General features: G+C 43.6%; 1 pseudogene; it reads right to left on the bottom strand.

Moving 5' to 3' along the window:
* Positions 1–10,391: 10,391 nt before the first annotated feature.
* The window catches only part of LOC119655402, a 47,195-nt pseudogene continuing 31,131 nt past the window's right edge, over positions 10,392–26,455 (bottom strand).

Genomic DNA, 26,455 nt, shown 5'->3' with positions numbered 1-26,455 from the left:
GAATATAAGAGGCTCGTTAAGTATTAGAAATGAAATTCATTTAGAGCATACAGGGAATAACTGAAAGGCGGAAGAGAGATTTCATGGATATGCAGAGTTCTTAGAACGGATGATTCGTCCAAGATGGACTCTCTTAGAAAACCGGATGGTACTCTCCCGAACTCCGGACTGGAGTTAACACAGACTCTTTTGGAAGTACACCATCCCGGAGAACTGGTGAGTGAAATGGAAGAGGGAGAGTTGCTGGTTGTCGCAACCCCTTCAAGATGTTAGTGTTGCCAGGTGAATTGGAACACCGAGGGAACGGTTGTTACTAATGGAAAAGTAAGAGCCGCTTTTGAACACTTCAAAGCATTTGGCATGGAGGGCATCAATCTAGCAATGCTAAGGAAGAGTATGGAGCACTTAGAGCGATTGCTAAGAAATATTTTCCTAGCATGCGCTGCTTTGGGCTACGTGCCTACATCTTTGCAGAAGGTTAAGGTAGTCTTCATACCAAATCCTGGGAAAGGTGACTATTCTAATCCAGAAAACTTCAGACAGATCAGCTTGTCATCGTTATTGTTAAAAGGTTTGAAGGGACTGGTTGAACGTCACATTGGTGGGAAGACGGTTGGGTCGTATTAAATGAAAACCGATATGCTCACCAAAATGGAAAGTCCTGTGCGTTTGCTCTTTATTGCTTGATTTCAAAGGTAAAGGGCGCAAACCTCAATAGTGAGTACGCGATCGGGCTGTTCGTGGACATTGAAGGGGCGTTTGACTGTGCGCCTTTCCAAAAACTCTATAACGTCCGCCAGAGAGCATGATGTTGATGAAATTTTCATTAAGTTGATCTGTGCTATGCTAACGCGGAGATTGCTGTGTGCTGAAGTGGGTGTTGATCGCTACCTAACACCATAGGCCACGGAAGTCTGCCCTCAAGGAGGTGTACTATCGCCATTTGTGTGGAGAATGGTAATCGACTTATTAATATACGAACGAATATGCGCTTAAGCTTATACTGATAACGTGGCTGTGCTTGCTGTTGATCGGGATTTTGGAATGGTTCTTCAACTCTCCGAAGAGGTAACCTATCTTGGAATCACTCTAGATAAAAAGCTTCTTTGAAACATACATGAAGACGTCACGCTGAAATGACCTCACACAGCCTATAGGCTCGAATGAAAACAAGAAGGGGGTTTCCCTTTAGGACAATAGGCAACATTTTTTCTGGTTGAAGAGTATGCGATCTTGGGGGCGGAAACCTGGGTGATTGACGACTGGTTGAAGGGCAAACGCATCGCAATCTGTAATGATAGCCAAACTGCATTGAAGGTATTGAGTAATTACCTTGATTACCTCAAAAGACTTTCAAGAATATAGAAGCTGTTTGTATTCTACCTCTAGATTCAATACGGTGAACTATTGTGGACAACTGGTCACTGCAGTGGAGAAGGAAATGAAATCTAGGATGCCTTAGCAAAAAAATCTCCAATCTCCCCATGCCGGGACGCAACTAGTAATTGAAGTATCCGTAGCAAGGGCTATGTCTATCTCCATAAACTGGAAACAGGCTTCCCATAATGATAGGTGGCTGAACCTGAATGCTTTTAGGTACACCAAACTTTCCTGACAGAACCTAACAGGAATATGTTTTTAAGGTTTTGTGTAAAACAAAACCTTATTAAAATCGATTCAATGTCTGTCTGTTTGTCTGTCACACGCATTTTTCTCCAAAACGGCTAAACCGATCCGAACGAAATTTGGTGGACAGATGGGAGCTATGAAATCCCACGCATGCAATGAGTGGCATAAATTTAGGTGGAGTTTAAAGGGAGGCTCCCCATACATGTAAAGGGGCCGATTCAAAAATTTTTTTCATCGGATGCAGGTTGTGTAGGGTATCAAATGAAAGGTCTCGATTTGTACTTTTCGAAACTGATATTATTTTTGGCATGAATTGCAAAGTGCGTGAGTAAGGAGTCAAAATGTACGCACTTGAAGTGAGACAGGACCTATTTTCGGAAACTGCCCAACCTTAAAATCCGAAAAAAATCTGGGTGGTGCGCCTAGATGAAATCTAGGCCTCAAAATATGTCCAACCCGATATCTGCTTAAATAAACTTACTAATTGTATATTACTACTTTTAGAAATTTACTGAAAAACCCCCCTCAAATTCATCCTAGGTCCTTCCGAATTTTGTACCAGCATAGAGGACAATATTTTGTACATACGTGCTAAATTTCCTGGAAATCTGGCAATTAACGCCAAAGTTATAGCAGTTCAAACTTAGCAATTTCGAGCGAATTTACCGCTTCCATAGCCATGCAAATCAGATGCTGACATCATAATTACCCGGAATAATTGACATTCGCGTGAAATAGTAAAGTCGCATTTATGAAGAATCTATTTATCTGCAGCCCTTTTTATTGTTTTGTGTAAAACACACATCTAATCTTCGACAGATGTCCCATTCCGATATCTGTTCAAATAAATTTACTAATAGTATATTATTAACTTTTAGAAATTGACTAACAAACTCCCCTTAAGTTGATCCTAAGTGTACTAAATTTTGCATAGAGGACCGTCTCGTGCATACACATACTAAGTTCCATGAAAATCCAACTATTAGTGTCAAAGTCATAGAAGTTCAAACTTATCAATTTCGTGCTAATTAACAGATGCTGACGTCATAATTAACGAGAATAATTGAAATTCGAGTGAAATATTAAGATTCCATTCAAGAAGAATCTAATTCTCCCTAGCCCTTTTCAAGGTTTGTTGAGGAGGTGGAAATCTTTAAAAGATAGTGGTCTGGACACACCAGCGTGTGGGATTTTTACCCACTAAAACCACCCCCGACTCCCTCCCTGCCCCACGCCATAAGGTATTACATCACGGGGCGGAGTCAACTCACTCTAGGTTAATCCCATTTCTTCTATACGCGGCGCACGTGACCGCACTTTTCTCCTTTCCTCTGCCTTTCGCAATTTATCTTGAATAGATGCGGTCATGGAGTTGACCGCATCCCAATTCTCTTGATGTGCTAGCATTTTCGGCACCACATTTTCTGGTACCAGTACCTCTCCTAGAGTCTCCTCTAGATTCCTTCTTTCTTTCACAAATCTCGGGCAGTGGAAGAATACATGCTCTGGATCCTCCGGGACTCCCTCGCAATTTGGACAGTCGGGTGAGGTCTCCAATTTAAAACTGTGAAGGTATTGGAGATATCCTCCATGTCCCGTGAGAAACTGGGTGAGATTGTAATTAATCTCACCGTGTCGTCTCTCCAACCACTCCTTGATGCAGGAATGAACCTGTGAGTCCATCGACCCCTTCCCGAGCGTTCCCACTGCCTTTGCCATCTATTTACGGATCTGTCCCTATCAGTGTTCTTCGTCTGCGATAAAGAAGAGATTGGCTTTGCATGGTATATATTCGCCATCTCATCTGCCAAGATCTCAATCGGCATCATTCCAGAGATGACGAATGCTGCGTCATCTGAGACAGTCCTGAAGGAAGAGCATACCCTAAGAACTGTCCTCCTGTAGACTGCATTCAGTTTGCTAGTGTTAACTGGCATCCGCAATGCCTCGCTCCAAACTTCTGGCTATAAGCAACCTAGAGGTATGTCGTGACCCTCCCACGTTCGGCATCTTCCTCGCCAGGGCCATACTGGCAGTGGATGATTTATCACAAACATACTGTACGTGTTGCTTATAGCTGAGCTTCCTGCTTATCACCACTCCTAAGTATTTGATGGTCGGCTTGGAAGTGGTGATATGCTTCCCGATTCTAACACAGGCGTAATTTCTCTTCCGGTGCTTAGTGATGAGGACCGCTTCTGTTTTTTCCTCCGCAAGCGTCAAACCAGAGCTCTCCAATCAGCATTTGACAGCACTAATTGCCTCGATTGAGTATAACTCAGCATCTTCAAGATGCTTTGTGGCAACAACCAGTGCTATGTCGTCAGCGTAACCCACCACTGTGGCTTCCTCCGGAAGGGGAATATTAAGTACATCGTTGTACATGATGTTCCACAGTAGTGGGCCCAATACGGAGCCCTGTGGGACACCCGCGGAAACAACGTACTCCTGTGATCCGTCATCAGTGTCATACCAGAGCCTTCTTTCAGTTAAGTAACTCTCGACGATAGCAGCGAGATAGGCGGGAATACCAACCTTCGCTAAAAGATTTCCGTATTAGATTCCAATTGGCCGAATTGAATGCATTTTTCACGTCCAGGATTACTACCACGCAATATTTGCTGGTACTACCCTTTCCGTGAATTGCATCTTCGGCCAAGCCAAGTAACCAATTTGATGGCACCAATGGTTGATCTGGCTTTTCGGAACCCATACTGCTGATCTGAAAGGCCGCCTTGGCTCTCAACAACCGGGAGTAATCTATTATAGATTACCCGCTTTAACATTTTCCCCAGCGTGTCCAAAAGACATATGGGTCGGTATGACGATGGTTCACCTGAAGGTTTACCAGGCTTAGGCAGAAGTACCAACTTCTACCGCTTCCATGCCGCTGTAAATATTCTTTCGGACATGCACGCTTCAAACAACTCAGCGAACATGTCCGGCCTGGATTTCACGGCAAGCTTAAGGGCCTTATTCGATACTCCGTCCAGGCCCGGCGCTTTATTGTCTCCTATTCTGCCGCAGATCTCCAGCAGTTCGTCTCTGGTGACTGTAGAAATTGCCGTCACATTCAGAGGTGGTTGGAATATGTCGGTGCTCTCCTCTTGCTGGGGGAATAACCCCTGGATGATTTTTAGCAAGAGGGTGGGACACGTGATCTGCGGAGAGGAGCGGCCTCTGAATTGTCCCATCACGATTCTATAAGCACTACCCCACGGGTTTATATCCACTTCTGAGCAGAGCTCCTTAAAGCATTTCGTCTTCGCTGAATGGCTAGCTTGAGGGTTTTTGCGGGCTGCCTTATAGGCGCACTCTTTCTGCCCCTGATCGACTCTACCAACCGCCCTCTGAGCCGCTCTTCTGGCTCGATGGCAGGCTGATCGAAGACCGGTCAGTTTATTTTACCAGTAGTTTGGTTTATTCCACCAGTAGTTTGGTCTTCTACTGGGGAATGAGCACCTCCTAGGCATAGACGCGTCACATGCTTTGGCGATGCATTGAGCCAGATGGACGGCTCTTTCCGTAGTGGTGCCTGCTTTATCAGGTTGATCTAACAATACCTCTATGAAGGTCTGCTCATCCAAAGATTTTGCAGACCAGCCTGAAACCTTTTTCGGTTTTGGGCATGATAGCTCTTTGCCCTGTGGCTCGACACATGTCTCAAAGAAGATTGCCTGGTGATCGCTGTGGGTGTAGCGTCCGCTGACGCACCAGGACATACCACGCGCCAGCGCAGGGCTGATAAAGGATCAGGTCTACAACCGAGCCTGACCCCCCTTTCTGAAAGGTGTTTACGGCACCTTCGTTAGCCAAAACCATGTCCATCTGCGCAAAAGCCTCTAATAGACTGCGCCCCTTAGCATTTGATTCTCTGCTACCCCAATCTAGGGCCCAAGCATTGAAATCACCAGCAATCACCTTTGGACTTCGTCCCCTTGCGTCGAGAACAAGATTATCAAGCATTTGCTCGAATTCAAACAGTGTCAAACTTGGTGGGGCGTAGGGGGGCGTACATATACACCACTTATTTTCGTCCACACAAAGCCACTAGCTGCCTGACTTGCAGTACATTGTATGGCCTGTCGACAACAAACCCATATCGCCACTCCACCAGTCGAATCTGTGACCCATACGCCACCGTGACGGTTTCAATACGGTTCACTTATGATGGCAACTTCCATCTTAGATTCGAACGTGGTCTGCTCAAGTAAATCCTGAGCGACCCTGCAATGATTGAGGTTTATTAACCTAATTTTCTCATTGCAGTGAGCGCCTTCCTCAATTCCGGACATTTGCCACTTCCGGGAATATGCCGGTTATCCTGTCCCTCTTTTGCTTCGCACAGTCGGCATTTGGGGTCCCTATTGCACTCTCTGGCAATATGGCCTTTCTCCCCACACCTTCTGCATCGATCGGACCGATCAATGCTGGTGATGCATGCCTTCGCGTAGTGCCCAAACATGAGGCATTTAAAGCACCTCTGCAGTGAAGTTTGCTCCCTTAAACGGCAGACAACCCATCCAATCCGAACCCTTCCGGCAGCTAACAACATCTGCACTGCTTCCGCTGGCACTCGTATGGTGGCCGTTTGAGTGCCACCATAGGCTTTCCGTAGACTGACAACAGACTCCTCTGTAAGTTCTTTCAAGTTGAATTGCTCCTTCAGAGCACTACAAATTTCTACTTTCGATGGGACTTCATCGAGATCCTTACATTGTATATAGATCTCATGTTTTTAGGCACGCACTGCGCATTCTCCCCAAGTGAGTTTTTCACTTGAGTCCGAAAGTCATCAGTTTTGTCACCGCTGGATCTTTTCAGCTCGAACATGAGATCCCCTTTCTGGGTTCTTCGGATTCTGTTCACATTTCCACTCAGATCTTTTAGGTCGGGATCAGCTTTGACCTTTTTGAGTATCTCCGCGTAGGACGGATTGCCCTTACTGGAGATAACGATCGCATCTGGACGAGTTCGCACTTTTGCTTTTCGTTCCGCTTTTTTTGTTGGTAACTTTAGTCCATCCATCGTTTTTGTTCGTCTTGGGTTTCGCAACGCTGGTCGAGTTTCTTAGATTCGCTATATGTTTTCCTCCTTCTGAGCTGTTGGTGTTGGTTTTCAGGATGTGCTGTTATTTTTTTCCTCCATCTGTGATCTATTATAGAGGACTCTAATAGCCCTCACCATATTCTTTATGGCTTGGTGCACGTTGTGCTTGTCCTTGATAAACTCGGACAGCTCAACTATTTTTGCCCCAAGCTGGGTGAAGGGTAATTCCTCCGGATCGGGACTCTGCTCCCTATAAGTCCCGGCAGTGTTACTCCTTTTACATGGTCCTTTCACTTTTGGCCTGTACTTTATCCTTCATCGTCTTTGGCATTGGTGGAGATCTCAAAGGTAATAAGCTTCTTTTGAATGGATCTCTTCCTTATTCCCGGAGCACCTCCTGCTGTCGAGCATCTTGAACATGCGCGGTGGGTATTGTCACGGTTTTTGTTGTCCAAAAAGCTGCTTTTAGTTCATCTTTGTTGGTCTTGTTATTGATGTTCTCGGTAAAGTCGTACTTCGCTTGAATACCTTCTTCTCCAGATCCAAATCACTTGTAGCATTACATGCCAAGGTGGCCAAGTTGTCCACCACCGAGGCCTGTGGTCGAGGGATATCGACGACCGGGAGCCCGCTTGCTCACTCCCAAAAGCCGCCGGTACTGGGGTTCCGAGCCCCTGCACCGCAAGTTTCCTCCTTCTCTCGTCTTCCATGGTAGTTTATCATGTTCTGGGTATCCTTCCCATAGCCATTTTGGTCCGCGCACCAGAGATGAGCAAACACTAGCCCATGCACAGTCAGAAAAGAAAAGTGCATGAACACATATTTACACATCAATAGGTATGCCCCAATCCGCCAGCTGGGGTCGCGCCTGATGGGAGATCTGGCCACTCCTCACAGGTCTGTCTGTCCGTCCGTCTGTCTGTCTGTCTGTCTGTCTTTTTTTTTCATCGTTGGAAGGTGGAAAGGTTCAAAACCTACTGCTGGCTTCCTGACATACAGTTATGTGAGACTTCTACTCACTAAAACCACCTCCTTCTTCTTCCACTCTCCCCTACGGGACTGCTATAAGCATTGCACCGTGGGACTAGATCAGTTCTTAACTGCGGCGCATTATTGTTCGCTCCCTTTCTTGCTTTCTTCGCAGTTCCTCATGCCTTAGCTGTTGATGAATCATTTTCAGCTCAATTACCACTTGATTCCAAGCCTCCGTTGATTCCAACATAAACTCCGCTATATTTCCAGGTGTTAAGCGCCTGTCTGCGATCGCCTCCAGCGTAGTTCGGTGTGCTGTAAACCTTGGGCACTCAAATACAACATGCTCCGCATTCTCAGTCACGTTACCACATCTTGGGCACCATGGTGACTCGTTGTGTCCAAATCGATAAAGATAAGCCCGATAACCTCTACGTCCACTTAAAAACTGTGTTAGTTCGTAGCGTAGTTCCCCGTGATTCCTTTCCATCCATCTTCGAATGTGTGGAATGATACGGTAGGTCCAACGGCCAGTTTGTGCCTCGTTCCATCCATCCATTCATGCCATTTTGCGATAGATTTCCTCCGTGCTAGTTGCCGTCGAAGTACAATAGACTCCCCGATTGCGTACATTTTGTCGTAGAGACGCCAAGATGTCTATGGGGATTGTCCCTGCCAGTACATATGCTGTCTCTCCTGATGTCGTTCGATAAGCACTGCATACCCGGAGTGCACTTAGTCGATACGCCATTCCTAGTTTTCCGCAGTTTGATTTGTTTTTCCAGAACGGTTGCCCAAACTGGAGCTGCGTAGAGTAGCACGGAACTAACTACCCTTGAAATAAGACGACGTCGACTTTGTCTTGGTCCACCAATGTTTGGTAGTATCCTCGAGATGGTTACAGCGATGGAAGATGCTTTAGTTGCAGCGTACTCAATGTGTTTTTTAAAATTGAGTCTTTTGTCAATCATTACTTCCAAATATTTAAGCGACTCTTGGGAGTAAATTGTTTTTTCACCAACTTTAATTTTCACGGTTGTGTCTTTCCTTCTTTTGCTGATTAGCACTAGTTCCGTTTTATGTTCAGCAAGTGATAGACCGGACTTTTTTAACCAGGAATTGATCTCCCATATCGCTTCATTTGCATAGATTTCGATCTCGTCCAAGCGTTTTGCCACTATTGATACCCCGGTATCGTCCGCAAAGCCAATAGTTGTCACGCCGTTAGGAAGGCGTAGCGTCAGCACTCCAGTGTACATAATTAACCGCAGTAAGGGACCTAAGGCAGACCCCTGTGGTACGCTGCACGTCATTGGGAATAATTTCTTTCCATCGTCCGAGTCGCAATATAATCTTTTTCCAAGAAGAAATGCAACAACGATGCGTACAATGTACTTTGGAGCCTGTAGTTTGGTTAGAGCCTCCACGCTTTTTGTCCACTTTGCAGTGTTGAATGCATTTTTTACATCGAGTGTCACCTACTGCGCAGCATTTGTCATCTTGTATTGCATGATGTTGGTTAAATTGCCAATAATATTGAACTCAGAGTGTGAAACGTGTGAGGTTGACTAGCATCAATACAGGGGTTTCGATCAAATGATTTATTTAAATCGCTTTCTAGAAAATAGAGGGCAATGGAATTTTTAGCTACATTACACGGAGCTACCGTGCACTCGTCGCTCCTCACATCCTTTTCTTTTTCTTCAGCCTTCAGTTTACAAGCGGGGTCGGCTCGTGGTTATTGGTTTCGTCTTTTTATTTTATCAAATGCCTGATCAGGATGCTAATCTCGAGACCTTTAAATCCCCATCCAGCGTATCAAGCCACCATTCTTGTTAACGTGAATTACGTGACCACAACATCGAAAACGCCTCTCTTGCAGTTTTTCCACGATCAATGCAAACCCATATCGATCGCGGATATTCTCATTTGAGACGTAATCAAAACGTGTCACGCCACCAGTGCAATGCAACATCTTCGTCCCCATTACCGCAAGACGCCGTTCATTGTCCTTTATAGTCGGCCAACACTCAGAACTATAGAGAGCGGCAGACGGACGACATTGTGGTAAATTTTAGATTTGGGACGTGCGGTGATACGTCGATCACAAAGAACACCACTTTACCCAGGTTGCATTAATGCCTGAAACAATTTCATTACGCAGTTCTCCATTGGCTGATAGCATTGACTCGAGATATTTAAATCGCTGAGTTCTGGCAATGGCAGTAACCTGCCCTTCGAGATTTCTGCCCAGAACTGAGCGATTTCAATTATGCTCCTCACATAGGGAAACACAAAACCTTTTATACCTGAAGCGTCAAGCTTCCGGTTTCCCGACTTGTTTTATAAAAGTTTATGGTAGGCTAACGTCCATAACCTACTCTTCATCATGCGAGGATTCTCTTTCGGTTTCAAAGAGGGTTCTGATTCCCTTTCATATTCAGGCGCCTGTGGAAGATTTTATTCATCTTCCGAATCTGATGCAGAAACATCATCACTTTTAAACTCATCGCGTGTAGAGGCCGTACAATTTAGAGTGATCCATTTCTAAAATATGGAAAGAGAAATTCGTTTACGAAGGATATTGAAATTGCGAAGCCGCATATGTGATAGAGAGCTAATAGCTCAATCTTTGAGAAAAGGTTAATTATTTTCAGATAGAAATGGACATCTTACTGACAAGGTGCAATTGTGCTAACTTTTTTACACGCGATGTGTGTGTAACGAAACTTACGCATTGGTTATTATTCCATTAATATTTAATTATTCACCGACATCAAAAAAACGTAAGTAAAGCGGACATTTCATTATCTACCACTGAAACCTCTTATATAAAAACAATATTTTGTAAATAAGTACATAGTAGGTAAATATTGATCTGTAAGACATTCATATTTGCATGAGAATTATCTGCAGATAATATTTTCGCAACGTAGGTATTAAAACATATTCACTGTAAGAAAAACATATCGACTGACGTGCCCGAATTCAATACTGTCTCTTCCGGAGATGTTGGCGCTCCTAAATGAAACCAATTAGGTGCCAGCCCGGCATCAGCTCTTGATGACTCTAATGCTCGTCTTAGAGCAAAAAGAACCGACACAGAAAGGCATATAGCAGGCTCACCAGTTGCTGAAATTTGCAGAAACAGTTTAAAAACATAAATTGGCGATTTCAGTTAGTTTACCTTTAGATCTCAAAAAGCCCGCAGGATTCGGACTGTTCTGCAGCAGTGTGATCCTAAAGTCGATTGGTATGTCTTTCACTCCAGGCGGTTTGTAATTCCATGTTCGATTTGTGAGAAGTTCACCTGTCTGCCGATTGAATACTAACTTCTCTGTTAACCAGTAGCCCACTCCCATTATGAAGGCGCCTTCGATCTGACCGATGTCTATAGACGGGCTTAAACTTTCACCCGTATCTTCCAAAATATCTACTCGATTTATGAGCAAATTCCCGGTTAAAATATCCACTTCGACTTCAGATAAACACAGTCCCCAAATGTCGTACATCTGCAAGTCTCCTACTTTGAATGTATGGTTTGCTGTTAGGGACACTTGGGCCTCACTGCATTTTTGAACTATTTCCAACCACGACGGGTTTTTAGAGTGTCACGGAAAGGTCTCATCCTCTCGAGTAGTTCTTCACAAGCCTTCTTGATTGCCTGCAAGGTAGTAAGCAGATGTTCATACCCATGAAGATTTATATATGTATATGCACAATTGGGAGAATGAAATTGAACTTACATAGCATACGCTTTCACTAGCGACCCCACCGCCAGTTACTATCGCATTAGCACCATTAAAAGAGTCTGATGGATGGATTCGAATTTGTTCCAAAGGAATACCAAGTGTGTAAGCCGCGACTTGAGCTGCCTTAGTGTTAATTCCTTGTCCCATTTCGATTCCTCCATGACTGACTGAGACACTTCCGTCACTCTGATAGATAGTTACTGTTGCTGGTTGTATTCCAAAGTAATGAATAGGATATTGCATCACAGCCAAACCTAGTCCACGTTTGCGCCATCGATTCTTCCTGTTGAAATCTATTATCTCCTTTTTCCGCGCCTTATACTCAGTTGATTTGAGAAAGTCGGGAAGTAGTGTCTCCATCTTTATGCCAGGTTTCAAGTTTTTATACCTAACGTCAACGGGATCTTGTTGGGTTTCGTAAGCAATATGTTCCATTATATTCTCAATCATAGCGATTCCCTCTAATGGTCCTGGCCCTCGACACCACGTGTGACTTGGCGCATCAGTTTTTACTGTTTTTCCGACAATATTCCAACCAGCATTGACTTCATAGCAATTAGTTGCAGTTAACTTAGTTAGAAAGTTAGTGGGGTCGTCATTTAATGCGGAGCCACAATCCTCATAAAAAATATTCCCTAGTTTGGCAATCTTTCCTTTCTCATCTACGTCTACTTCATAATCAGAGTGACATGCATACCGTTTTCCTAAAGAGTTCATCATAGATTCGAGACTCTGGACAAATCTTACAGGGCGATTTAGCAGCAGGCAAGCCAAAGCACATGAGCACGCGATCTGAACGCTTCGTGAAATTTTGAACCCATAACCTCCACCCAAACGCCGTATCTGCACAAATATCTTGGAACTGGTCATGTTCAGGGCATTCGAGATTGCACACTGAGTCAAAGCCATCCACTGGGAAGCGGAATACACATCCATACCATCTTCCGTGGGAATGCATACGCAAGTTTGCGGTTCCATCGTGTAATGGTATTGCCCTCCAATGTCAAAATTGCCTTGTATATGTTTTGATTGTTTTGCGAAAATCTTCTCATCATTGTCCTTAGAAGCTTTTGTACTCTCTTGGATTCTATGGAATGCTTTATTTTCGAAAACATCCGCCATTGTAGGCATAACTACGCCCTCCATCTTTTCATAAATCACCTTCACCGCATCACTTGCTTCTTTCGCTAATTCCGGAGATTCAGCAATGATTACACCAAGTGGCTGCGAATGGTACTTAACTGTGTCACTGCAAAATATTTCCTCGTCTTCAATTATCCCTAACCAGCCTTTTACCACGAAGGTGTTTTTCCCCTGGGATATCTTTGGCACAGTAAAAAGCAACGACGCCTGGAATTTTGAGTGCATCGGCTGGATCAATTTTTGCAATTTTTGAGTTAACTTGCGTTGCGTGAACAAAAGCGGCCCATAGTTCCCCCGGAATTGGGGCTAAATCGTTCATGTAGAAGGCTTCACCTGAGCATTGCACTAAGGCCTCTACTTTGGGAATCGGTTTTGTCACTGGATACATGTCTTTGCGGGTGTCAAAAATCTGAGAACCGGTTGAGAGAGGTCTACGTAGTATATCTCCACCAGATTTGAATTCTTCCTTTACACTTCCTTCGGGAGCCGCACCTAGGATGAATTTATAGAGCAGCCCGCAAGCTAGCGTTCGACGGAACTCGGGTGATGCATCTGGAAGAACCCAATCAGGGGTAAGTTCTTTTGTTAATATAGCCATTGCTGCCTTGAATTGTTTCATTCGAAAAAAGTTTTTTTCCTGCTAAGAACTTCTCAGTCTGGATTGCATGTGTAAACTCTGGATTGATGCCTCCGAAACATATACGTGCAGATTGCACTATTTCTCCAGACATTTGGATGAGAAAACTTGCATTGACATAAGCATGAGCGTTTTGTGCGCGTGGCATTATCTACATGAAAAATTTGACCAAACTTCTACTGAAAACCTGTTTATTATTACGGGAATCCTTCATAAGTACCTTGTAGGAATTGAAAATATATTCCTTTGCTGGTCTCGCAGAAACTATAATTTTGATGATGATCTTCTTATTCATTTCCATCTTCAAGTATTCTGCGACAGGCACCTTGGAGACTTTGGAATCAGTGTCCTATGACGACGATGTTGGCATCGAGTGCTTCCAGAAATATATAAATATCATGACGGGAACTCGTTGTGTTTATGCTTAATCGATAAATTCCCTGCTAAAGTGCCCATCTGCAATGGAGTAGAAAGTTACAATATTAATCTATGAAACAAGCAGATTTAACTTTGGACTTTGGGGTTTCCAGTTTCAAAACCACTAATTTTGAGTCACGAGTGCTTAATCAACATTATATCAATTCCGAGTTGCTAGTTGCCGCAAGCTTTTATTGTTAGACTAATCAGGATATATTAATGACAGACAGAGATGCTGAAGAGCGAACAAGAAATTCTATTAGAATCAATCAGTCGAGAGTTAAGCTGGCGCCCAAAATGCCCTCCACTCTCTTACTGAAATTCACTGAAATCACCCTCCTTTGGTTCACGATGTTGCCGCACATAGCGACGACCATACTTTTTCTTCAGAAAATTTGAACGACTCGTTCAGGAGTAGTCATAAGACAGAAAATAAGTTTCGTCGGGTATTTTTCTTCTGTGTGCGGTTCAGATACCCTTGAACGTGGCGGATAAGCAGTGGATCGGATACACTTTTAGAAAAGACGACAACTGTGTTGCCAGTTATATCATGCAACAGAAGTACCTACTCCAGGATGGCTGCCAGGTGGATCGCCCGAAAGTCCCAGGAGTTTGCGGAAGAAGGCATACGTAGTTTTTTGGAGCATTATTATGATGATCAATTTTCACTTTCATGGGATACACTGAGCGGAATAATAACTGTAAATATTATCAATAAGACCCGCCAGCATGTCGTTCTTGCATCTTACTACGTCACGTTCATGTACAGCCCCATGACTTAGTTATATGCTTAGGCGTTTGTCCCTCTTTCCCCATAGCCTTTCCCCTCTTCTAGATCCTCAAGGAATATTTCGTTCTCAAAAAGGCGATAAACTCGCCCAATCAATAACCGCAGGGTTAATTCTCATCCGAGGCATTGTTAACGTTTCGGGAAAAGTAAAGGTGAATCTCATTGAGACTAGTAAATAAAAAGATGGGGGACTACGCTTCGTTAGATTTTCTTTAATTTTTAAAATCGTTGCATTTGGCACTGCCGCTAATCGAAGAAAGAGTAGAGAACGTGGCAAAACAAAGCAACCCGGTGGCGACCTCAGTACCGGATTCAATGTTCAATATAGAAAACACATGGGAACTACCTACTGTGAAGTCAAAAATTTCAACTAACCACTTCTAATCCCTTAGTAAAAAGGGGGGAATGAAGACAGAATAGCAGAACTGAAATTATGCACTAGACTAATAAAACGACATAGTTGCGACGCAATCTTAAAAAATAAGAGGTAGAGGAAGAAGGAGATTCAAGCAACTGAATTTGCAGGGGCTAACACTTCAAGAAGGCAAGGGCTGGTCTACACTTTTGAGAAGGAACAAAGGTCCAACCTGAATTCCCGCAACAACTAAAAGCGACATCGCCGCTACATTGGAAAACATTGGAATCTTGCTTATATAAGAACGCTGGGGAGAAGTGAACCAATCCTATAAACAGGAGATACCAAAAATAAACGTAAGTTCGTCAACTAATATGTATGTATAGAGGAAGAAAATACAGTGGAAAGCTGCAAAAGATATAAGAAGACTTACAACCTACCACCTCCTACCTATTAGATAGGCGAAGGATAACGTGATGCATGTAGAAAGTACCTTCTAGCCTCCAGATACATAAGCTACATAAGAGAATATTGAAAGAGATATCAGAAAAGTCATAAGGGTTCCTAAACCATGGAAGGAATCATAAAACATCGAATCGTATCGGTCAATATTGCTACTACCCTTCCTATTCCTTCCGGGATTTAAGGGGTTAATCCCACTTGTAACATAAAAAAATAGACTTTTATTGCATTTTTTAAGTATAACTATCTGAGAATATGTCCTAAGAATTTGACGTCTATTCGGCCATCATAACTGTGTAACGTTTTTCAATAAAAAAAAAATACTGAAAGTTGTTCAATGTTTTTTTTCCTCAATAGACTGAAATTCAGTCATATCAGGGAACTGTAGGGCATCATGTCCATTTTGAGAGCGAAGAACAATACGGTACCTCCAAGTGCGGCTTTTCCCAGAGAAATCAAACAGGAGGAAACCCCGTCACACGCGGACTGCCGCATACGCTTCTAACTGTTTTCCATAACACAATAGTCTAAGTTTATGTCGCAAAACATAAAGATTGGTCAAATCAACCTGAAGCATGCCAAAGCCTGCCAACCTGCAGCATGACAAAGCTACAGTATTTCCCCTACATTTTTCTACGATACGATGAAAGATCCATAAGACCGAGAGCTTGCGTCCTGATATCAAGACGGTTAGATGCTGAGGCACTACTGTTGTCAGGACTTAGCTACGGTCATCATACAATACCAGATAGATGGCGAGAGGAAAAACATCATATTTGTCTCCTCTTATTTACCCTATGATTCTTTGTATCCTCCACCGACGCAAGAGCTTAAGGATTAGGTGGCCTGTGCAGAATCAAGTTGTCTCGAGCTCTTAATAGGTTGCGATGCGAATGCTCAACATATTTGTTGGGGCAGTAGCAAATGCAATCCAAGAGGAAAGAAGCTATTTGATTTCATCACTTCGGCTGGTCTTATGACTGCAAACGTAGGGTGCGCCCCTAAGTTCGTGGGACCGAGAAAAAGCGAAGTAATTGAGTAACAATCTGTACCTCAAAAGTGTTAGAGTTGATTACACACTGCCGAGTGCTAGACGAGGTCTCACTGTCAGATTACCGATACCTACCTACAGTCTGCAGTGCAAAGACCGAACCCTAGGAAAACTGATTGGACTAAGTTCAATGAACTTCTTGGCAAGTACAGTTCCCTAGGTGAAAGATGGCGCTGGAAGATGAATTGCACACTTTTAGAGTGCTATGAAGAGGCTTGTCCTATTTCCCGAGGCCAAAGCGGTAAAACGGTTCCTTGGTGCAGCCGAAAACTGCGAAAACTCAGAAAATCAACCAGGCGACTTCTAAACCGTGCTTGCAAAAGTAACAAGAACGAAGACTGGTTAAATTTCTGGAACTCACAACGTGAATATAAGAGGCTCGTTAGGTGTTCGAAATGAGACTCCTTTAGAGCGTGCTGTGAGGAACTGGAAGGCGAAAGAGAGACGTCAAGGCTATGCAGAGTCCTCAAAAGGGATGAATCGGCTAAGATGGATTCTCTTAGAAAACCCGACGGTATTTTCACCAGCTCCAGACTGGATTCAGTACCGACCCTCCTGGAAGTACACCACCCGGGAGAACGGGTGAGAGAAGTGGCAGGGGGAGAGTTGACGGTTCTTGCAAGCCCTTGAACGCGCAACTGTTGCAAGGGGAACTGGAACACTGCGAAAGCGGTTGTTACCCATGAAAAGGTGAGAGCTGCCATACTGTCCTTTGAACATTTCAAAGCACCTGAGATGGATGGTATTTATCCGGCAATGCTAAAGGAGGGTATGGAGCATTTAGAGCGACCTCTAAGAAATATTTTTCGACTATGCTTTCTCTGGGCTACGTGCCTTCCTCTTGGCAAAAGGTTACGGTAGTCTTCATACCGAAATCTGGGAAAGAAGACTATTCTAATCCAAAGAACTTCAGCCAGATCAGTTTGACTTCATTCTTGCTGAAAGGTTTGGAGAAACTGGTAGAGCGTCACATCTGTGGAAACGCACTTAGGTCGCACCCACTTAGTGAAATCAAACATGCTTTCCAGCGTGAGTCTACTCCTCATTCCTTGGTCACAAAGATAGAGGATGCAGCTTTGAATGGTGAGTAGGCGATGGGGGTGTTCGTGGACATTGAAGGGGCTTTTGACTGCGCGCCTTTTCAAAAACTTTGTGATGCCGCCAGAGCGCATGGTATTGATGATGCTTTAATTAAGTGGATCTATGCTATGCTAACGCAGAGATTACTGTGCGGTGAGGTGGGTGTCGATCGCTACCTGACTGCAGAAGAAGTGAAGGGCTGCCCCCCAAGGAGGTGTGCTTTCGCCGCTTCTGTGGAGTATGCTGATCGGCTTACTACAATGCGAACTGGAAAATTTGCCAATACACGCTCAAGGTTATGCTGATGACGTGGCTGTGCTTGCTGTTGATCGGGCTCTTGGGACGGTGTGTGGGAATATACAACGTGCCGTTGATTTGATAGACAGCTGGTGCCTCAGACATGGTCTGTCAGTTAATCCAAATAAAACCACAATGGTTTATTCACAAAAACGAGAAAACTGGATGGACTTCGCCTTCCTGAGATGAGGGGTACCACCCTTCAACTCTCCGAAGAGGTGAAATGTCTGGGAATCATTCCAGATGAAAAACTTCTTTGGAACAAACATGTAGAGGTAAAGATGAAACGATCTCTCACAGCTTATGAGCTGTGAAGACGAACCTTTGCCTCGACATGGGGACTCAGGCCTCATTGTTAATGTGGATATTCGTTATCATCATTAGGCCGATGTTCGTATACGCATCCGTAGTGTGGTGGGTTAAGGTGAGACAAAAAGGTTTTCACCGTAAACTAGCCGCACTGCAAAGAACTCTGTGTCTGGGCATCACTGGGCCATGAACATGACATCCGGCGCAGCTCTGAATATACTACTCAATTTGGAGCCCCTGGATATATTTATTCAAAGCACTGCAATGAGAGCAGCTCATAGACTAATTCGATTAGATCTATGGGGAAACCACAAATGGGGGGAGGGGACAGAGCATTGGCAGCGCTACTGGCAGGACTGAATCCAGTTCTTACATTGCCTTCCGATTCTCATACATCTGTTTGGTAGAAGGTATGAACTTACCCTGAAGCGTAGAGAGGACTGGGAAGACCCAGAGGAATGCGGGGCGGGATATACGGAAGTTTTCTTCACTGATGGCTCAAAAACAGAAGATGGTTCTGGAGCCGGAGTTTACCTCTAGAATAAAAACGAGAGGTGGGCTTTTCCTTTGGGACAATATGCAACGGGTTTTCAAGTTTATACGATACTAAAGGCGGCGGTGATTGACGAGCGGTTGAAGGGCAGGGGCATCGCAATCTGCAGTGACAGCCAAGCTGCATTAAGGGCGTTGAGCAGTTACATCACTTCTAGATGTATGGATCTCTAGATTAAATGCGGTGGAACTACTCTGGGTACCTTATCACTGTGGCGTAGAGGGAAATGAAATCTCGGATGTTTTAGCGAAAGAGGGGTCAATCCCCCCTATGCCGGGACTGGAGCCAGCAATTGGAGTATCAGTAGCATTGGCTAAGGCTGTTTTCAAAAACTGGGAACAAGTTTCCCACAATGGCAGGTGACAGGGCGTAAATGCTGCTAGACACGGCAAAATTTATCCTGTCGAAAAGCAGTAGCACTTGCAGGTGTATTGTGCGCATTCTGACAGGCCATAATTCACTAGCTGGGCATATGTTCAGAATCGGAATTACTCAAGATGATACCGCTTTTGTAATGAGGAACCGGAATCCACGGAGCATTTCCTATGTGAATGCCCCGCCTATGGACGGATCAGGCATCAGATCAATTGCGACGGGTAGCATCACATCCACCAACAGAAATCCTGCGATATGTTAACGAATCCGGAATATTCCGTTAGACGGGGGTGGCGAGTACAATGGGCCGACATGGCCTGAATGCTCAGAAGCTGTAGCTTCTCCCAATGTATGCATTTTAAGATGATATAATCGTTTGAAAAAGTTTGGCAGTTTCCTTCAAAAAATATGAAAATGAATTTTTTTTGCTCTACCTTGATTAAATTATTGTGAACCCACATCCTATATATACATACTAAGAATTCAACATGTATACGGGATCATGAATCTGAATGCCATAGAACAAGTCGGAACCGGAAATTTGGCGCTTCAGGTATGAAAGCTATTGTGGGTTTTTTTATATAGGAATATTTGGGTATGCAATGTCCGCGGCTCAGCGCCGGGAGAGGGATTTCCTTTGGTTTTTTTTGTTGGTTTGACTAAATAATGTTTTCGATAATGAGCAATAGTCCCTTTGCCTTCACCTACTTCTTTAGTTTTTCCCATTTATCCATCTTTATTTCACAATTTCCATCCTGTCCTTCTTTTAAATAAACACTAATTTATTTTTAAAACAATCCATGAACTGTTTCATTTCTCTTAAATTCCATAAACAAATTTTTTAATTGGTTTTTTTTTTTTTTTAAATTCCAATGAGTGCAAGCCAGAACTGACCGGGGCAACTGTTCATTGACTCTCATGACACATATTGCACATATTGAATGCAAGCAGGCGAATTGATCGTGGCTGAGGGGAATGATCTGCCGCACCCGTTCACGCAACTGTATACACTGAGCGGCATGAACTTGGAAATTGAAAGCCAGGTTTAGCTGGACCAAGGCTACCACTGTCTCTTACATGTGATTCTCGTTGAGTGAACGACTGTCTGCAGAGTAATAGTCTTCAAAAATGTAGGCCCACAATGGAAAGATAAGGGAAATTGCAATTTTTTTACTCTTTGGAGTGATACGTGCTACTTTTTTTTATCCACGTTCACATGAAAATGTATTCGAACAAACAGTGGTTGATGAGGCTGACGGACAAGAAATCCAACATGAAATTTTAAAAGCGCTGGGTTTACCGGAATTTGAAAAAAGAGAATTTGCCTTTATCCTGGACAGGACAGCCTGAACGAGGGAGATAGAGTGGAAGTAGCTTGGATGGCGGCTTGCCAGTTTGAAGAACAATTTAATTGGAGTGTTCACAATATAACTTTGATATTAGGATGGCAGAACTTGATGGGACTTGAGGTTGATTCCAAATTCTTTCGCTCAAGAACTTCCTGCAAATTTATTGCTTCTACGGCTCTGTGCCAGCTGAAAATGGTTGACACTTTGGATATTGATTTATATGAGAAAGAATTAGAACAATAGTTTACCACAAAGCCTGAGTATTATTCGATTATTTCCAGTACAAGCCGAAGCTGCTTATCAAAGTCTTTACCTACAGTAGTAAAGTGCACTTGCCGAACCTTTCAAATTCTTAGTTTCAATCGTAAGTTCATGATATTTCTTATGAAAAACAAAGTAATGTATTTTATAAGAACTCAGGCGACATTTTATGACCACAAACGGACGAAAGTGTCCGGATATCTGAGTGGTTAGGCATTTTATCCCTGTGCAGATGGTTCAGGTGGTTGGTTGTATCGTGATTTGACGCCGAATACCAGTCGAATCTTGTGCCATCAATTATATCATGAATTTCTTTGTTTTGAGGACTCCCTTCTTCTCCCCTCTTCCTGACCCGCCGCAAAACCCTTCCCCAAATAATGGCCTGAGGATGTCATGGAGGAGCAGGAAACACGGAAACCGCGCTACGCTAAACATCTGTGGCAGGAAGAACAAGTATCGAACATGTAATCTGTCATGGATCCACCCTTTCGACCCTGCACTTGAGTCCGAAGTTTTACGGCTCCACGCTCACGGTCGAGCCGTCTTTTTAGGGTTCTGTGTAAAACAGTTAGTAGTTTCACCTCCTTTAACTTTGTTAATAATAGTTATATTTTTTTTAAACTTGACCAAATTCTGATTCGGGATAACATAGTATCCCTTATCTCCATACAGAATTTTATACTTCCCTACCTTTCGCCCGATATCAAATAAGGAACCAGTTTCGAAAATTACTAATTGAGTCCTTTCATTTAATATCCCATATGCCCACATTTTATGAAAAAAAAATGTTCACCCTCCATTCACGTGTATGGGGAGCCCCCTTTAAACTTAACACCAAATGGTGCCCCTTGTTGTGTGTAAAGGGAGCAACTGATCACACGCTCTCGCCAATTTTCGTGAAAATCGCTTTAGCCGTTTCCTAATAAATCGGATGTGACAAACAGACAGACAGGCGGACAGACACACGAAACCTTAAAAAGCTCCAGTAGAAGTAGCAACACCTGGTAAGAACTCGGAGTAGAACTGATAATATAGTAGTGGATCGCCTTCGTAAGAAAAGAAATCGCAGAGCCCCGCAAACGGCATAGGGAGACAAATAGAGAATCCCTAGAGCAGACTCCGAAGCGCAAATTACAACAGATGCAATCCGCAAACTTTCCCGTTGAAAGTCTTGGTAGACTTTCTATCAGGAGATAGGCGTCAGTGACTCTACTTGGACTAAAGTAGAGCGAAAAGGTAGGCCATTAAAGAGAATCCAGCCGTCACTGGGCAAAGTAGCGGAGGTAAAGGTGTGCCAGGACTGAATGCTGATTGAATGCAAAGACCTAGATGAGATCACCACAAAAGCTGAGATCTGCGAGGCCTTAAAGACTCAACTCGGGCTAATTCGATCCTTGAATACAATGTGATAAGGCTCTGAAAAGCAAATGGTGGTATTCAGACGGCCTCAATAACCTAACAATTCGAAGCAGCAAAAAAGGCTGTTACTGTTGGCGAAATACGCGTCGGCTGGGTCAGCTGTCGACTGCGAGAGCAAATATCGCCAAAGAGGTGTTTTAAATGCCTGGAATTTGGACACAACTCGAGGAACTGTTCAAGCAAGTACGATAGATCTAAGTTGTGCCGAAGATGTGGAGAAGAAGGGCATATTACCAAACAGTGCAATGCGAATCCTAAATGCCTGCTATGCAGAGAAACAAAGGGGGGTAACGTCAATCATATCACAGGCAATTACAAATGTCCGGCGTTTAAAAAGGCGATTTCAGCTTTTCGTAAATGAAGTCCTTACAGCTGAATTTAAACCATTGCCAGACAGCTCAGCAGCTGCTTTCTCAAAGCGTGCTGGAAAATGAAATTAACGTTGTCATTATATGGGAATATTACAAAGACTTCCAAAGCGGTGTCTCTGTATCAGACAGAAGCGGCAATCTGGACTTGCGGAAACTGAGCGATCGAAAATGCTAGCAATAGGCCAGAAAACGGATTCACACGAGCTAAGGTAGGCGGCATTTACATATTCAGCTGCTACACTGTGCCGAGCCTCACGCTAGATGAATTCGCACTGATGGTGGAAAAATTAGCTTCCAAAGCAAGCCACCACCACCCAAAAATAATAGCTGGCGATTTTAAGGCTTAGGCCAGAGATTGGGGTAGTCGCGAAACAAATGCTTGAAGTATTTTCATGTCTGAATGTCGTTTTGGCAAATACTGGCGGCGTCAATTCTTTTCGGAGGCGGGATATGGGATCGGTGATAGGCCTTACGTTTGTTAGCAATACATTATCTAAGGACCTCCAATGGCAGGTGAGCGTACGACAGGAGCAAAGCGAATCAAAAACACTGCGGTATCGGGTTGGATCTCAAGAGGTTATGCAAGGGAGCAAATTTCGATCCATGGGGAGGTGCATACAAGGCAGTTATAACATAAATCAAGGGAAGTGTTCACCACTGATCACCAACTTTGATTTACTGCGGGATATCATTAGCACAAGTTCCAAGTGAATCGAACATACTCCCTCTTCAGACAGATTCCGCTGAAATTCCAGAGGTTACCACTGAAGAAGTCCTGGAAATCGCGAAGAAGATTGCCGAAAATAAAGACCCTGGTTTAGACGACATTCCGAATAAAGCACTGACAGTAGCCGTCAAACCAGTTCCAAGATGGTTCGCTGAAGTATTTACGACATGCCTCATAGATGCGGCGATGCTAATCCCGAAGCCAAATAAACCTTTAGGTGATCCTTCGTCATATAGACCTATATGCCTGCTAAACGGCATCGGCAAACTTTTCGAACGGGTCATCTTCAATAGGCTTGTACCAATCACAAAAAAGGAGGGGGTCTCTCAGACAGGCAAGATCTACTGTCAATGCTATCAGCACGGAGACGGAAATTGCGGAAAAAGCAAAGGAGGCCAATAAGTCTTGCGCGGTAGCTACTGTCGAATGCCTTTAATACGGTAAAATATAGCAAAATAATTACGGGATTAGCCAAATTGGAGTGACTATCGTGGCACAAGATGTTGATGAGATCGAGGTACTCACAAACGAGGCAATTTGTGAAATTAGGTCTTGACTAGAGGAAGCTGGTCACTCGCGGAGCATAAAACCGAGGAGCGAAAGAAGCAAACGTCGATAAAGATCAGGATTGGTGAACACATCATACAGTCGCGGCGGACCCTTAAATACCCTAAGAGTCATGGTTGACCAGAGACTGAAATTCAAGCCCCATCTTGAAAATTTAGCAACCAAGGCTTACCAAATATAGGTGGTCCTAGGTAAAACCGTCGGCTCCTAATCTCGAGAGTTGTCAGCTCCATCTTGCCTTATGCAGCTCCAGTCCGGGCACCGTGCCTCCAGACTGCACCCAGATCAGGCATTCGATAGAGCCAAATGGCGAAACCGATCACAACGAGCCGACCCCGCTGGTGAGCGGCACAAAGGCTGAAGAAAAAGAAGTCTGGCCACCGTCTTTGAAGTTGGAAGCAAATAGAAGAAAAATCGCAGCCCCATACCGATTGAGTGCATTGCGAACGTCGTGCGCTTACTGAACAATATCAGATGAAGCAGCTTGTGTGATAGCAGGTATGATCCCTATCGAAATCTTGGCAAACGAGGGTCGACGCCTCTATGACCCATCATATGCAATCGGTGAGTCCTATACATATCACCGGCAATTGGCACGAAGTGAATCTATTTGGAATGGCAAAAAAGATGGGACGATTCACCTAAAGGACGCTAAACACACAGGGTTATTCCAGATGTCTCTAAATGTATCAAACGAAGGCATGATGAGGTTAGTTACCACCTAACTCAATTCCTAAGCGGACACTTAGAGTACCGTGCATACCTTTATCGCTTTGTGCGTGACGACTCCCCGTATTGCCCGACATGCGTGATGATTCCGGAGAAAGCGCAGCATATTGTTTTTAACTGCTGGTTCGCCGCACACAGAGCGGAAGCGGAAATTGACGCTGAGGCACGGTTGGCACCCGAGAATATCGTTAACCACATGCTACCCTCTGAAACATCTTGGAAGACGGTGGAAAATTAATGAAGGCGATCCGCAATCTGCTGAGGAGGGTGGAGCTTCGGAGGAAAATTACAGATAACGACGGGAGCCGCAGTTCATAACTGATCCTGTCTCGCAACGTAATACCGAAATGGCGGTCGCGTGGGGTAAGAGAAGGAGAAGGAGGTGGTTTTAATGAGTAAAAGTCTCTCTCTCTAACGTATAAAAAAACAGACAGACAGACGGATAGGCAGGCATCGTCTCGATTCTAGTAAGGTTTTGTTTCACACAAAACCTTAAAAATGAGCGTAGAAATTTTCTCGCATAAGATAAAAGTTGGCTGCTATCAATACAGTGTTTTCCAGATAAATTTTTTGTGTAAATGAATTTTTAAAAGATAGCACGCTGTTGAATATTTAACTATGTACATACGGAACTGTCATGCGCTTATCTTTCCTTACATAGGGAAACACAACACCGTTTCTCCGCTAAACTTAAGGGTGTTTGCAACTTTCAAAATGTGCTATTATTAATTTTATTTGATCAGGTTTCATAACGGAGAGTATCTGAAGGCCTAGATACCAAGTATATAAACCACCATAATTTTTCCAGATTCTTCGGTTGAATAGTTTCTGGGAACGGGTCCTTTTAGTGACTGACACTTTTCGGATCCCCGTACTCCTTCATTCAGCAACCAATGTCAAAACTAACAGGAAGTACTACTTCAGAAAGTAATAAGCGAGAGCTTTCATTTGATACTCTAGACGGCTATGTTGGCTATTTTACGTATTCTGAACTGAATAATGTGTCCAAGACTGTTTCTTTGTATGTCAACGATATTTCCTGGTGACACTGCTATAATGCAAGTAAAAGTTGTACAAACTTTTCAAAATAAAGTGCTAAGAAGCATAGAGGATTCTCCCTGCGATATGAGGTTGACCACAGGGCTTTCTTCGATAAACACGAAGTTGAAATATTCAAAGGAATCTGGGGGAGTTCGCAGTCGTAGCTCATCTGGAGATGACATTAATGGGCAAAAATCCCATACTCTCAAGGCATGTGAAGTTATTTGGAGATTTTCATCTCTTAACAAAAAGGAAGAATGACAGAGGACTCCCAGCTCAGATGAGACACTTAAGTATACTTTCGATGTCTTCAGATGTTGGAAAAATTATATGATGGACTGCGAGGTTATTATTGCGTCCGGATATCCGGAATAAAATATTTGTTGCAATCCCTGCGTTGACAGTTAGGTGATACTCATCTAGCCGGTTATATCGACAGTAAGTTTCACTTTGTGGGAGGAGCGGCAGCTATAAGCACTCAAGCTAATTGTATTACCTCCTAAAATTGCCTATTTCATGGTGTCCACAAACTTATGCGATTTTGAGAAAATCTTCGTAATGTAGCGAGAACATAGATACTTCCCTGAAGAAAACCATCTCATCATCCTCCTCATATTGGCTACATATAGCACTAGTTCAATTTTTCCCTTTTAGTAGTTTAGAAAAAAGGGTTCTGTCAAAAGCCCTATTAGGTTTTACAAGTTCTAATTCTTAGGGCGCATTCAAAATGCTATTCTGTTGGCCTCGGGTTCATTCACCTTCGCCTTCTGATAGAAGTTTAAGTTTCTCAATACGGCTCTGTGAACTTTTGCAGCTTTACTCTTCCGAACAGACTTAACAGTGGATGGGCGGACGCTAGATGGTAGTTCTGGTGGATCGCGATTGATGGCGAGCCAGCCCATAACCTTCTTACTATTACTAAAACCGAGCCTTGAATCTGCACCAGCAGCTTTCTGCTATCAACAACGTTATATTGATATTTGTATTATTTTAATTTATATGATAAATCGTAAAATCTTAGAAATTTAAATTGTTTATAAAACATTTTCCGTAATTTACCTTAAACAAACTATTAATCTTTCCCTCATTTCTCTTGGTGTCCTCCAATTCAATGTACACT

The sequence above is a fragment of the Hermetia illucens genome, chromosome 1, assembly GCF_905115235.1.
Source record: "Hermetia illucens chromosome 1, iHerIll2.2.curated.20191125, whole genome shotgun sequence".
NCBI classification, from domain to species: Eukaryota; Metazoa; Arthropoda; class Insecta; order Diptera; family Stratiomyidae; genus Hermetia; species Hermetia illucens.
This window is presented reverse-complemented; position numbering and strand designations above follow the sequence as displayed.